Source organism: Schistocerca americana, chromosome 2 (genome assembly GCF_021461395.2).
Source record: "Schistocerca americana isolate TAMUIC-IGC-003095 chromosome 2, iqSchAmer2.1, whole genome shotgun sequence".
NCBI lineage: Eukaryota > Metazoa > Arthropoda > Insecta > Orthoptera > Acrididae > Schistocerca > Schistocerca americana.
The window spans coordinates 1030430024-1030444987 of NC_060120.1; the positions used below are offsets into that span (position 1 = coordinate 1030430024).

A 14964-nucleotide genomic window follows, 5' to 3' on the forward strand; every position below is an offset into this window, starting at 1 on the left:
TTATGACACCAACACTGTGTGTGAGTTGTTTGGAACGTAATTCGCACTATGTGAAAGGCGGAGAGTGTTCTAGTTTGTGATGAACAGGATACTGGATGTAAAGTGAAACTAAATACATTGATGAGAGAAAACATTATGACCACCTTCTTAGTAGCGTCTGTGTATACCTCTGGAAGACAATACAGCAGCCTTGTGTGTGGCATGGATTCGGAAACTCCTTGATGGTTTTTTTTTTTTTTTTTTTTTTTTGGTTTTAGGGCGCAAAACTTCTATGGTCATTAGCGCCCGGTCCGTGACTTAGGAAACAGTAAAAAACCGAAAATGGAAACCAGCAGCAATGGGAACGAAAGCCATAAAATTGGAGAAACTAAAAGCAGAAGGAAGGCTTAAAAATCCACTACAGAAAGGGGTTGGTTGTCCGCAAAAAAAGCTTCAAATGACTGACGTCATTTCACTGGCACTAATAAACTTGAGAACGCGGTCGGCTGAGCGCGTGTCATCTACTAAAATCGACGATATATCAGGCGATAGCTGTAGACGGGAGCGTAACAGAGTAAATTAGGGGCACTCAATTAAAAGGTGTCTTACCGTCCACAGCTGAGAGCAGTGGGGACAGAGTGGGGGAGGATCGCCGCTTAAAAGATGTCGATGGCTAAAAAGACACTGCCCTATCCGGAGTCTAGTAAAAATTACCTCCTCCCGACGACGCGTTCGGGAGGAAGAGGTCCAAGCACAAGGAAGAGCTTTCATGTCCCGCAATTTATTATGGGCAAGTGTCGACCAATGCGTGTGCCATAAATGAACAACACGTCGACAGAGAACGCTCCGTAGATCGGCGAAGGGAATCGATTGAATAGCTGGCCGAGGAAGAGAGACTGCAGCCTTGATAGGTTGCCAGAGGTATGTGGGACCGAACATTTACGCGAGTCACGTAAATTACGAGCCGGCCGTTCACTCTGTGCCGTGAGCTCGAGTCAGCTCAAAGCCGGTTAGCCCAGCAAGAAACCCAGGCTCTGCGCAAGTGTCGCTCTGAGCAAGTGTTCCAATCCTGTTTGTAGGCGCGGAGCTAGCGCCCGATAGCTTCCCTACGTGTTCGGTCGGGATAAGATCAGGCGAATTTGGCGCCCAAGAAATAAACGTGAATTCATTACCACCCTCCTCAAATCACGAAGGGCTTTCTGATACGGACAGTTATCCTGCTGGAAGACACCGTCGGTGTCGCGGAAGACATCAAGCATGAAAAGATGCAGGTGGCCCGTAATAATGTTTACGTAGTTCACAGTCTTCAATTATTACAACAAGTCCCGTGGAATACCACGTGAATTTCCTCCATAGTGTAACACCGCCACCCCCAACGGCTCACGTCAGTGGCGCGGCACGTGTTTCGAGCAATCGTTCGTCTGAATGAGGGCGTATGCGGACACGCCCATCTGATGGTGTAATAAGCAACGTGATTCGCCTAACAAGGTAACACGTTTCCACTGATCCACCGTCTGGCTCTAGATCCCGTGCCCCTGCTGTAGCAATGGACTAAGTCGTTGGGTCAAACTGGGAACATGGTGGGTCGTCAGCTGGGGAGCCCCATGTTTAATAATGTGCGCTAAACAGTGTGCTACGAAACACATGTACGTGCACCATCACCGTACTCTGTCGTCGATTGCACTACAAATCGCCTCCTGCTTCACGTTCTGTGATGAGGTGTGGACACCAAAAACCTTGTCGCCTACTCGTGGTTCTACTAGTTACATGGTGCGCAAGCCACCATATGTTGCGTGGCGGAGGGTATTCTGCACCACTACTGCAGTTATTGTCGCGCACTACCATCATCACCGTTGTACCACAGCACATCATCAGTGATTATATTTTAAACATAGAACCATCTAAACGGTTTTTAAAATTATAAAAATTGTCCACCAAAGTGTGAACTGTTATTAAATATGTGCACCTTTGACTGCAGAGCCGTTTTATCGCGTACAGCCACCCTCTTCGTAAAAAAAAAGTACTGACTTTGAGCAGATCAAAACTATGTGCCGAACTGGGACTCGAACGCGCGACCTTTGCCTTCCGCGGCTATGTACTCTACCAACATAGCTACCCTATCGTGACTCACAATCCATCCTCATAGCTTAACTACCTCATTTCCTACCTTCCGAACTTACGGGAGTTGCCCGCGAAAGGCAAAGGTCTCGAGCCTCGGTCCGACATATAGTTTCAAACTGCCAGGAAGGTTCAAATTAGCGCACACACCGCTACAGAGTGAGACTTGATTCTGGAAACAATCCTTCAGGCTGTGACTAAGCCATGTCTCCACAATATTCCTTCTGCCAGGAGTGTTAGCCCCGCAAGTCAGGCAGAATTTCGGTGAAATTTAGAAGGTAGCAGATGATGTAATCGCGGATGTAGAGCTTTGAGGACGGGTGTTGAGTCATGCTCGGGTAGCTCTGTTTGTAGAGCACTTGCCCGCGAAAGGCAGAGGTCCCGAGTTCGAGTCACAGCCGGCACACAGTTTAAACGAATTTCCGTATCAGTTCACACTCCGCTGCACAGTGAAAAGTCATTCTGATAAATAGCAGTTTCCTGAAGAAAAAGTGTATATTTTGGATTGTCCATGTTTTTCGGTTATCCGTGCTGGATCCCCATTAATCGAAGGTTAGTGTACTAAAATTACGCTATGTTTGACTCATCCGCACTCACTTGAAGAAAAGTTTGTAAATAAGTGAACCAAACATGATCGAAGCACACAGGTAGAACGAGATTTAACTGTGGTCAGCAGACGTATGCAGTTTCGTTACTGATCAAAGAGCGAGCATGTGTCTGGCTAGAGCACAAGTTTTGATCAAGAGCAGTTGGCGAAATGGATTATCGAAAGAGTTGTCTGGCCAAAGTTAGTACAAATTGATCGTTACTGAAGGTAGAGTCTTTGGCCAGTTATTTCTGCCACGGAATACATTACACCAAACCATCTGTAACTGATTACAAAGCAAGACTGTGCCATTCAGCAGTATAGTATGGCAAAAGACTTGCCAATGTAATAGAATCAGTGCTTTCTGGTAAACTGTAAATAACATTCAATGTTAATGATTTTCCCAAGTCATTAACCAGCAGTAGGATATTTTCCTGTCATCAATATTACCGACTGAAACGTCATCAAGAAGTATATTATTTAATTCAAAAGGATTTAAATGAACCTGCCATTAAAATTCGAAATTTGATTAATTCATGAGACTAAAAGCAGCGATAATTAAGTCTATATTTCACTGTAGGAGTCGCCTGCATTCTATAATTATTTCAGAAAGAAATTTAGTGCATATTAAGTTAACTTCAAAATACAAGCAAAGTCTAGTGAATTATTGTATTTTGACCTCCGTAATTTCGGCGTCGTTTATAGTGGTTGCTGCTATTTCTAAAATCTTATTGTGCTTAACTGCTGTAAATTCTGGTATGGGATACTGATTAGTCGTAGGTATTGCTTCACAAAAGCTAACAACAGTCAACATTATTGTGAGTGGCGTTTCTCAGTTTATACTGCTTTACGTGGTACTAGCAGCTAATCAGTGCTGTTTAGCCATGTTTCTAAAATTAACTTTCATTCGCACTATTATCCATGGCTTTAGCGTGATACGGAATCTACGTTGAACAGAGATCGCCACAGGTTATCGTGTCATATTTATTTGAGCTTCCACGTTTATCGCCAAAATGCTCTGGGTCCCAAATTGGGAGAAAGGAGTAGCAATTGTACTTCGACTTTCTATTGAGTGAGACACAGAGGCTGAACTGCAATCGCCACGTAATTCTTCCCCTGAGCCAATCTCTTCATCTCAGAGTAGCACATGCAACACACGTCCTCAAGTGTTTTCTGGATGTATTCCAATCTCTGTCTTCCTCTACAGTTTTTGCCCTCTGCAGCTCCCTGTACTACCATGGAAGTCTTTCCCTGATGTCTTAACAGGTGTCCCATCATCCTGTCCCTTCTCCTTATCAGTGTTTTCCACGTGTTCCTTTCCTCTCCGATTCTGCGCAGAACCTCCTCATTCCATATCTTATCAGTCCACCTAATATTCAACATTCGTCTGCAGCATCACACCTCAAATGCTTCGATTCTCTTCTTTTCACTACAAAACAATGGTGCGCTCCAGACGTACATTCTCAGAAATTTCTTCCTCAAATTAAGGCCTATGTTTGATACTAGTAGACTTCTCTTTTTGCCAGTGCTAGTCTGCTTTTGATATCCTCCTTGCTCCGTCCTTCATTAATTATTTTGCTGTATGCATAATAGAACTCCTTAACTTCATCTATTTCGTAACAATCATTCCTGATGTTAAGCTTCTCGCTGTTCTCATTTCTGCTACTTCTCTTTACTTTCATCTTTTTTCGATGTACTCTCAGACCATATTCTGTACTCATTAGATTATTCGTTCCATTCATCAGATCACGTAATTCTTCTTCACTTTCACTCAGGATGGCAATGTCATCAGCGAATCATATCACTGATGCCCTTTGATCTTTAATCTTTAATTTTAATTCCAATCCTGAACCTTTGTTTTATTTCCATCATTGGTTCTTCATGTACATATTGACAGTAGGGGCGAAGGAGTACATCTGTCTTAAACCCTGTTTAATCCGAGCACTTCGTTCTTGGTCGTCCACTCTTATTATTCCCTCTTGGCTCTTGTACATTTTGTATATTATCTCTATAACTTACCCCTATTTTTCTCAGAATTTCGAACATCTTTCACCCTTTCACATTGCCGAACGCTTTTTCCACGTTCACAAATCCTATGTACCTGTCTTGAATTTTCTTTAGTCTTTCTTCAATTATCAACCGCATTGCACAATTGCCCCTCTGGTGGCTTTACCTTTCTTATAGCCAAACTGATTGTCATCTAACACATCCTCTGTGGTGTCACCGCCAGACACCACACTTGCTAGGTGGTAGCCTTTAAATCGGCCGCGGTCCGTTAGTATACGTCGAACCCGCGTGTCGCCACTATTAGTGATTGCAGACCGAGCGCCGCCACACGGCAGGTCTAGAGAGATTTCCTAGCACTCGCCCCAGTTGTACAGCCGACTTTGCTAGCGATGGTTCACTGACAAAATACGCTCTCATTTGCCGAGACGATAGTTAGCATAGCCTTCAGCTACGTGATTTGCTACGACCTAGCAAGGCGCCATTATTCAGTTACTATTGATATTGTAAATAATGTACAGACAAGAGCTACGTTCAACATTAATGGATTAAAGTTAAGTATTCCACCAAGTATCACCTTTTTTCTGAAGTCTAAATTCCTTGTCCTGTTCCAGACCTCACGCCAGCCTGCGTGAGCTTAAGCGCGTGCCTTTCGGCTTCCTCTACCATTAGTGGGTTGGCTCTCATGCCAATCCACAACATCCTCATTTTTTTTCCATTCTTCCGTGTATAATTCTTGTCAGCAACTTCGATGCATGAGCTGTTAAGCTGATTGTGCGGTATTTCTCGCACTTGTCTGCTCTTACGTCTTCGGAATTGGGTGGATGAGATTTTTCCCGAAATTCAGATGGTATGACGCCAGACTCATACATACCTATGTGTAAGTTAACGTTTATCTCAATTTTCTATCATCATTCATGTAGAAGATGAATTGTGAAATTGGATGAATCATTTTGAAACACCTTGAGTACTTAATTCCACCAGCTGTGGGCTGTTTTCACCTGGCGGCAGGCTTTTAGATGGAGCGTACATTCCAGCAGGTGGTCCCGTCTCATAAACAGTGGACGACTTGATCCAGAAGCATTCTGTCGTCCCGGAACCCACCTGGACTCGTTATCCCAACAGGACGCACCCCACTTTGGTTGCAATTCCTAAAAAAAACGTCCTACATTCCTCGTTTGTCGCAGCTCAGAATCGACTACTGGAAAGTGGCTGTTAAATATTCAGTATATAACTTCCCTTCCCTCCACAGAGTGCGATGCCGCATCCTGTGCACATTTCGAATCACTAAACGTAAATCGTGTGACTTGGTAGTCCGTGGTGCCGTTCCAGAAGATAAGTGGACATTATTTATTATGCTGCTTGAAATTTTCGTCGCTTTTCAGCGAAATTACGAAGAGTTCCCCCGTTTTGAGAGCAGCGCAGAATGTGTTAATAATTGACGAGCCACACGCTTTATGTTTAGCGGCGCAAACAACTCATTCATTTTAATGCTTCCAACTGGCTTTCCTGTAGCAAATTTATCGTGCAGTAAAAATTAGGGTCAACGGAAGTATGTAAAATTACATTTACATACATTTAACTTGCTGATAAATTTCGTGTGTCGGAAAAGAACGTGTAACCATCGCAAAGTGGTTTTTTTCCAGAGTGGATCGGGTTCATTATTTATTCATTAAACTCGTACTTCGTTGAAATGACTGTTTAACTCGAACTTTTGTTATGCTGACATAGTCATGTATATTTCATTTTTAATAAATGCCATTTATTTTAGAGACTATACAAATAACAGGCAACCACTCAGCATGTATCAGCAATTAACGAAATTATACCAGTAACCTAATTCATGAAAAATGTTGGTCTGTCCTTTTCATAAATTGGATTATTGGGATTCGATCCCAGGTTAGTTATAGGACTTTTATCTGTCACTTAACATCCTTTCACTTTTGGCAACATTTCTTAAGAATCACGTCTACGAAGGCATATTGTGTCCAAACCAACCTTCCGATTTTGAAATTCTCTCCTTTTTCAAGCATAATGCATGCCCCTGTTTTTCTGCCATTTTTATTGTGTATACAGAGAATTCAATGCGTTTTTCTTCCAAATTAAATTGCTCCACGTGTAACTATTTTTAGCTTCTTTCTTTCTTTGTTGCAGTAGCCGCCACTACGACATAGCATTCTCACAGATGTATTGACCATTGTAGTGAAATTACAATTCTAGATAAACAGAATTAAATACATTAATTTGCTGACCTAACAAAAGGATATTACTGGCAAAATTGAAGTATAGCTGGAAATCGTGTGATGTGGAGCACAGAGAAGATACAAGAAAGAACAGTAGCGATAAAGCAGGAAGATCCAAAAACGTTTGGACAACGATAGGAAGCGATTTGTGAATTAGATACGCCATTTGACCAAAAGAGTAATTTGTACTGCACTGATTCTATACATAAACCAGACCTATTTCTGATACACAAGGTTGTTGATAAAACTAACATAATTTTTAACCAGTAACAGTCATTCGCGTTTATTTTCTACCTCCGGAATTATGCGAGACATAGGACATGCTTCTCGGCAGTGTCTATTATTATTATTATATTATTCCGTGAAGTTATTTAATATTTTTGTGTCCACAGTTTTTTGTCCTCTACGTAACGCCTTTTGCACTGCTTCATTTTTTCTGATTATATCTGGTATCCGTCAGACACCTAGTTCTGTCCGACCTTTTCATTGAGACAGGAGGGATGTATCGGGAATAGTTTTCACTTCCATCGACGTTAGATAAACAACGTACTACTTCATTACGAGAAAAATGTGTTAGAAGGGAAAGGCGCGGGAGGGGGGGTGGGGGAGAGAAGGGAGGAGAAATTCTCTGGAAGTGAAAATCCTCGGTGAGGTGTTTGAGGTCCGTTGTTGCAGTTGTCTGCAGTGATTTAGGTTCAAAAATGGCTCTGAGCACTATGGGACTTAACATATGAGGGCATCAGTCCCATAGACTTAGAACTTCTTCAACCTAACTAAACTAAGGACATCACACACGTCCACGCTCGAGGCTGGATTCGAACCTGCGACCGTAGTAGCAGCGCGGTTACGGATTGAAGAACCTAGAACCGCTCGGCCACAGCGGCCGACAGTGATTTAGGATCCACAATTGAAATATATATGAACTGACAATTATTTTAATCCGTAACTATGAAATTAAAACTCTGTTCGTCAGCGTAAATGTAAATGGAATATTAACAGTGAGCGGTAGAGCAAAGTTGCAGAGAAAAAAAAATAGGGCTAATACGATTAAAAGGGGTGTAATTGCTGGAGATGTGAATAGTGTCAAATCATACTGGACGAAAGTCAGTTAAAGACAAATTGAAAAAGAAGGAAATAGTCGTCTGAAGTTAAGGTTTTATAAACCACCTGCATTCTCCGCTATATTAATGGTACGTGCAACCTAACATTCCGTGCTGCACAGAAAAGGCATTGATTCGGAAGAACAACTTTAAACGAAAGAATGTCAGCAAGATTATCATTGGCAGTTAAAGATTATAATTGACAGTTATTGAACAGTTACGTGTACAATAACGATCGGAAATAAACTTTTTATTCAAGTTAACTTACTGTAGTTGGCAGAAATATTAATTAAATACATAACTGAGACCGACTGAAATATTAATTATTGAATAATAACACACGGTCGCCAGCTCATGCTTGAGCAACAGTTATGAATTTCTATCTCTTTGCTTTGGTTAGACGGGAGGAGCGTAAGTGTGGTGTCACCGCCAGACACCACACTTGCTAGGTGGTAGCCTTTAAATCGGCCGCGGTCCGTTAGTATACGTCGGACCCGCGTGTCGCCACTGTCAGTGATAGCAGACCGAGCGCCACCACACGGCAGGTCTAGAGAGACGTCCTGGACTCGCCCCAGCCGACGTTCATAGCAATGGTTCACTGACAAATACGCTCTCATTTGCCGAGACGATAGTTAGCATAGCCTTCAGCTACATTTGCTACGACCTAGCAAGGCGCCGTATTCAATTGATAATTAATATTATGAAGAATGTACCGTAACGAGAGATGTTCTACAATTGTGGATTAAAGTTAAGTATTACCTCATCTACGTACTTTATTTGCAATTCTCAAGATATTGTCGTGTTCCAGACCTCACGCCAGTCAGCGTGTAATTAAACGCGTGCATTTCGGCCTCCTCTAGAAACACAGTGTTGGCTCTTCTGCCAACACTACAGTAAATATATACGATATTATTAAATTTGGCAGATATTCGTGTAATAAATGACTGTCAAGTCGTTGATTGCAAGGTACTATCACTTCTAAGATGAGGTTCGTATGCATATGTCCCAAGTTCGAATCTCAATCCGGCATACAGTTTTAATCTGTCAAAAAGTTTCAAATTGGTGCAAACTCCGCTGCAGAGTGAAAAACATTCTGGTTCACATACGCACGTTTCTCTCATCTAACCACCATACGATGATCAGGGGCGCCAGTCCTTGCGACAACTGGGAACAACTTTAGGATGACGTTCAGATGGTAAATAGTTCATTATATTGTCATTATACTGTCATAGAAGTTCTGTACCTTGTCGCTTTCTTGGTATTGTACGCTTTGTCACATTTATGTATGTGCGAGGGTTGGAACTTTTAATAGTGGCAACTATTTATTTACAGCTCAAAGTTTTACTGACCTTCAAAAAGTAGTCACCAGCATGCGTATAACCCGTTGCCAGCGATGTGGAAGTCGTAGGATACTCTTAGCAGTGCCAGTTGTGTTGACAGTTCGAGTGGCGCGGTGTTTTGCCCGACGAATTTGTAGCAGTTCTGAAGCGAATGCCATGAAGTGTTTCCTTAAGTATGGAAACCCAGTTGAACTCACGAGGGCTTAAGTCAGGGGAGTGCAGTAGCAGTCAGCCGCCCCATCAGTCAAACAAATCAGTAACAGCTTGCACTGTATGTGCTTGAGCGTTGTCCTGCAAAATGATAGTAAGTCCTGCAGAAAGTGTCATCACTTCTGTCTCTAAGCTGGTCGTAAGCTGTGCTCCAAAAATGAACAGCATAGAGACCGAAGTGATGACACTTTCTGCAGGACTTACTATCATTTTGCAGGACAATGCTCAAGCACGTACAGTGCCAGCTGTTACTGATTTGTTTGACTGATGGGGCTGCTAAGTGCTATACCACCTACTGCACTCCCCTGACTTAAGCCGTCGTGAGTTCAACACGATATCTAAACTGAAGGAAACACTTCACGGCATTCGCTTCAGAACTGCTACAAATTCGTCAGGCAATAGACCGCGTCGCTCGAATTGTGAACATAACTGGCACTGCTAAGAGTATCCTACGACTTCCACATCGCTGGCAACGGGTTATACACAATGCTGGTGACCACTTTGAAGGTCAGCAAAACTTTGAAACACGTATATATTTTGTACGAGCTGTAAATAAATACTTATCATTATTAAAGTTCCAACCCTCGTATATATAGTCACTGTTTTTGTAATATTTTCCTTATGCATCGTCTGGCAGAGTTACATGTATTAATTACTCACGTCCCAACGCAGTAAAGAACTCCCTCTCTCCCGTTTCCCAATTTACCCGACTCTACAGGCGCATTCACTATTTTAAACACACTGTTCACACGAAACTAATATGTTATGTAACACTTCTCTGACACACGTCTCTATTTGCGAACACACCGATGTGTCATACTTTTGCTTTGTTTGCTCCCGCGCGAGCAGAGTTGACACTAGGTTTCTAACTACTAAGTAAGTGATTACAAACTGTGACTAATAACGTGACAAAAGTTTTAACGATGACCATTACAGCATCCAGTAAAGATTCTATTTTAAATCTGACGCTTGGAAGTGAATGTACTCGCTTTCTGAACATCCATGTCCGCTGCTAAAAAGTCAGATACACATTGTGGTGACAAAATCACGGGATAGCGACATGCACACGTACATATGACGGTAGAATCGCGTATGGAGGGTAAAAAGGGCAGTGAACTGGCGGAGCTGTGATTTGTACTCAGGTCATTCACGTGAAAAGGCCGTGATTATGGCTGGTTGGTTTTGAGGGAGGAGACCAGACAGCGAGGTCATCGGTCTCATCGGGTTAGGGAAGGACGGGGAAGGAAGTCGGCCGTGCCCTGTGAAATGAACCATCCCGGCGTTTGTCTGGAGCGATTTAGGGAAGTCACGGAAAACCTAAATGAGGATGGCCGGACGCGGGATTGAACCGTCGTCCTCCCGAATGCGAGTCCAGTGTCTAACCACTGCGCCACCTCGCTCGGTCCGCCGTGATTATGGTCGCACGGCAGGAGTTAACAGACTCTGAACACGGAACGGTAGTTGGAGCTAGACGCAAGGGGCATTTCATTTCGGAAATCGTTACGGAATTCAATACTAGGAGATCCACAGTGTCAAGGGTGTGTCGAGGATACCAAATTTCGCACGTTATCTCTCGCCACGGACGATTCAGGGCTGACGGTCTTCACTTAACGACCGAGAGCAGCGACATTGCTTAGAGTTGTCAGTGCTACCAGACAAGCAACACTGCACGAAATAACGTTAACGTAGGAAGTACGAGGAACGTATCGGCTACGACAGTGCGGCGAAATCTGCCATTAATGGCTTATGGCAACAGACGACCGAAGCGAGTGTTATTGCCAGCAGTACGACATTGCCTGCATCGCCTCTCCTGGGTTCGTGACCATTTCGGACGAACTCTAAACGACTGTAAAACCGTGGCCTGGTCGTATGAGTCCCGATTTCAGCTGGTAAGAGCCGATGGTAGCGTTCGAGTGTGGCGCATACCCCACGAAGCCATGGAACCAAGTTGCCAACAAAGCACTGTGCAAGGTGGCGGTGGCCACATAATTGTGTGCGCTGTGTTTACATGGAATAGATTGGGTCCTCTGGTCGGACTGAAGCGATCATTGCCTGGAAAAGGTTACGTTCGGCTCTCGAGAGACGATTTGCAGAAAAACGACGATGGAAATTTTATGGACGACAGTGCGTCATGTCACTGCGCCACAATGGTTCGCGATTGGTTCGACGAGCGTTCAGTACAATTCGAGCCAAATATTTGGACACTCGTAACTCCAGTTGAATCCCATAGAACATTTATGTGCCATAATCGAGAAGTCAATTCGTGCACAAAACCCAGCACCGGCAGCACTTTCGCAATTATAGACGGCTGTTGAGGCAGAATGGCTCAGTGTTTCTACAGGGGACTTCATCGACTTATTGAGCCCATGCGGTGTTCCTTTGCTGTACAACGCCGGGTGAAAGGAGGAGGTCCGACGTGATATTAGGAGGTACCCCATGAGTTTTGTCACCTCAGTGTATTACTAAATCATAAAGGCATTTAAAAATATTTTTTGTCTGTTAGTGAGCTAAACTTAAACTCGCTGCACTTGTGATCTGTTCGCTTAAAGGTGGTCCTTGTAAGGCCGAAAACTGAAAACCGTGAGAAACAAAGTGAAGGAAGTATGTGTTAATCAAGCAACAGCTGAGGTGGGACCATTACACTGTCCTTCAACCAACTTTTTATTCTCTAGATCGACAAATCGTACGGAACGTTACAGCTGCGACTAGACTTTAGTAAGATAATCGGAAGTTCAGAACTGATAGGCGAGTCGGTCGAGAAGATCTCGTATCACCAAAATTGTCTGACGTCAGATTCCCCGACTGGAAAAATGAAGGAACACACGATTCACTGCTGAATAAGATACAAAGGAAGGATGAACTGCAGTCGCCTTATAGGTTCCGTAAAAGCAAAACAAGTCACTAACATGTTCAACGTTACTGACAGTAGACATTATTACACTACTGGCCATTAAAATTGCTACACCACGAAGATGACGTGCTACAGACGCGAAATTTAACCGACAGGAAGAAAATGCTGTGATATGCAAATGACTCGCTTTTCAGAGCATTCACACAAGGTTGGCGCCGGTGGCGACACCTACAACGTGCTGACATGAGGAAAGTTTCCAACCGATTTCTCATACACAAACAGCAGTTGACCGGCGTAATCTGGTGAAACGTTGTTGTGATGCCTCGTGTAAGGAGGAGAAATGCGTACCATCACGTTTCCGATTTTGATAAAGGTCGGATTGTAGCCTATCGCAACTGCGATTCATCGTATCGCGACATTGCTGCTCGCATTGGTCGAGATCCAATGACTGTTACCAGAATATGGAATCGGTGGGTTCAGGAGGGTAATACGGAACGCCGTGCTGGATCCCAACGGCCTCGTATCACTAGTTGTCGAGAAGACAAGTCATATTATCCGCATGGCTGTAACGGATCGTGCAGCGACGTCTCAATCCCTGAGTCAACAGATGGGGACGTTTGCAAGACAACAACCATCTGCACGAACAGTTCGACGACGTTTGCAGCACCATGGACTATCAGCTCGGAGACCATGGCTGCGGTTACCCTTGACGCTGCATGACAGACAGGAGCGCCTGCGAGGGTGTACTCAACGACGAACCTGGCTGCACGAACGGCAAAACGTCATTTTTTCGGATGAATCCAGGTTCTGTCTACAGCATCATGATGGTCGCATCCGTGTTTGGTGACGTCGCGGTGAACGCACATAGGAAGCGTGTATTCGTCATCGCCATATTGGCGTATCACCTGGCGTGATGGTATGGGGTGCCATTGGTTACACGTCTCGGTCACCTCTTGTTCGCATTGACGGCACTTTGAAAAGTGGACGTTACATTTCAGGTGTGTTACGACCCGTGGCTCGACCCTTCATTCGATCCCTGCGAAACCCTACATTTAAGCAGGATAATGCACGACCGCATGTTGCAGGTCCTGTACGGGCCTTTCTGGGTACAGAAAATGTTCAACTGCTGCCCTGGCCAACACATTCTCCAGATCTCTCACGAATTGAAAACGTCTGGTCAATGGTGGCCGAGCAACTGGCTCGTCACAATACGCCAGTCACTACTCTTGATGAACTGTAGTATCGTGTTGAAGCTGCATGGGCAGCTGTACCTGTACACGCCATCCAAGCTCTGTTTGACACAATGCCCAGGCGTATCAAGGCCGTTATTACGGGCATAGGTGGCTGTTCTGGGTACTGATTTCTCAGGACCTATGCACCCAAATTGCGTGAAAATGTAATAACATGGCCGGCCGAAGTGGCCGTGCGGTTCTAGGCGCTGCAGTCTGGAACCGAGCGACCGCTATGGTCGCAGGTTCGAATCCTGCCTCGGGCATGGATGCGTGTGATGTCCTTAGTTAGGTTTAACTAGTTCTAAGTTCTAGGGGACTAATGACCTCAGAAGTTGAGTCCCATAGTGCTCAGAGCCATTTGAACTATTTGTAATAACAAGTCAGTTCTAGTATAATATATTTGTCCAATGAATACCCGTTTATCATCTGCATTTCTTCTTGGTGTAGCAACTTTAATGACCAGTAGTGTAATAATGCCAATAGTGGTAAGAGTAGGGCAGGAAACCGATACTAAAGCACTAAACGAGTCCTCATACCTTCTGCTTGAAACGTCTCTGTCTATTTGTTTTTAGGACTGGAAATTTCTTATTAAAACTCTCTATAGAAAACGCTCAAGCTATCAGGTGTGTTTTTATTCACACAACCGGTTTCGATTCATTTGAGAATAATTCTCATGTATATGAAGTGTTGAGCCGAGGACAGTAGCTTCACATAACGAAGTGTATAAAAGCAGACGACATGCGTCGTTGTTAACTGAACAAAATGATAGTTTCATTATGTGATCACGCTTTCTTCGACAAAACCCCCCCAGTAGTTGCGCAAGGTCGGCATTATCATGTTACTTCGCTGGAGTCTGGTATCAACTAACGTAATGTATTATATTATTTATTTAACCGTACTTCTGGGTACAATGTTTTATGTAGTAATTCGTAATGAACTTATTAAAATAAGTTATGCATACCAAATAGAGTAGATTAAGATGATGCCTGAATTTGGTTTCCAAGCGACACAGATTTTCCACGTAATTTCTTCACCTTATTGAGTAGTGACAGTAAATTGAATTTTGACGTAAGCACTTTAATTAAAATGTACAAAATAGTTTCTGACATTTGGACAATCAATGAAAATTACGTAAATCCCCGGAAAAAAATTTTCAGCGTTACATTATGAAAGCAAGTACACAACGCCAAGCATTTGAATTTAATTTCGCACTAATTCGCTTTTATGGAACGACATATTTCACCAGTAATAATATAGATATTTTGTTGGCGCTATTTTTGCTAGCTGTCTTGTTTATAGAA

At 43.5% G+C, this 14964-nt stretch overlaps 1 protein-coding gene across 2 annotated transcripts in view; it reads right to left on the reverse strand.

Annotated features, from left to right (window-relative positions):
• The window catches only part of LOC124596421 (solute carrier organic anion transporter family member 5A1), a 441010-nt gene that overhangs the window by 285362 nt on the left and 140684 nt on the right, over positions 1-14964 (reverse strand). The gene's annotated exons all lie outside the window — the stretch shown is intronic.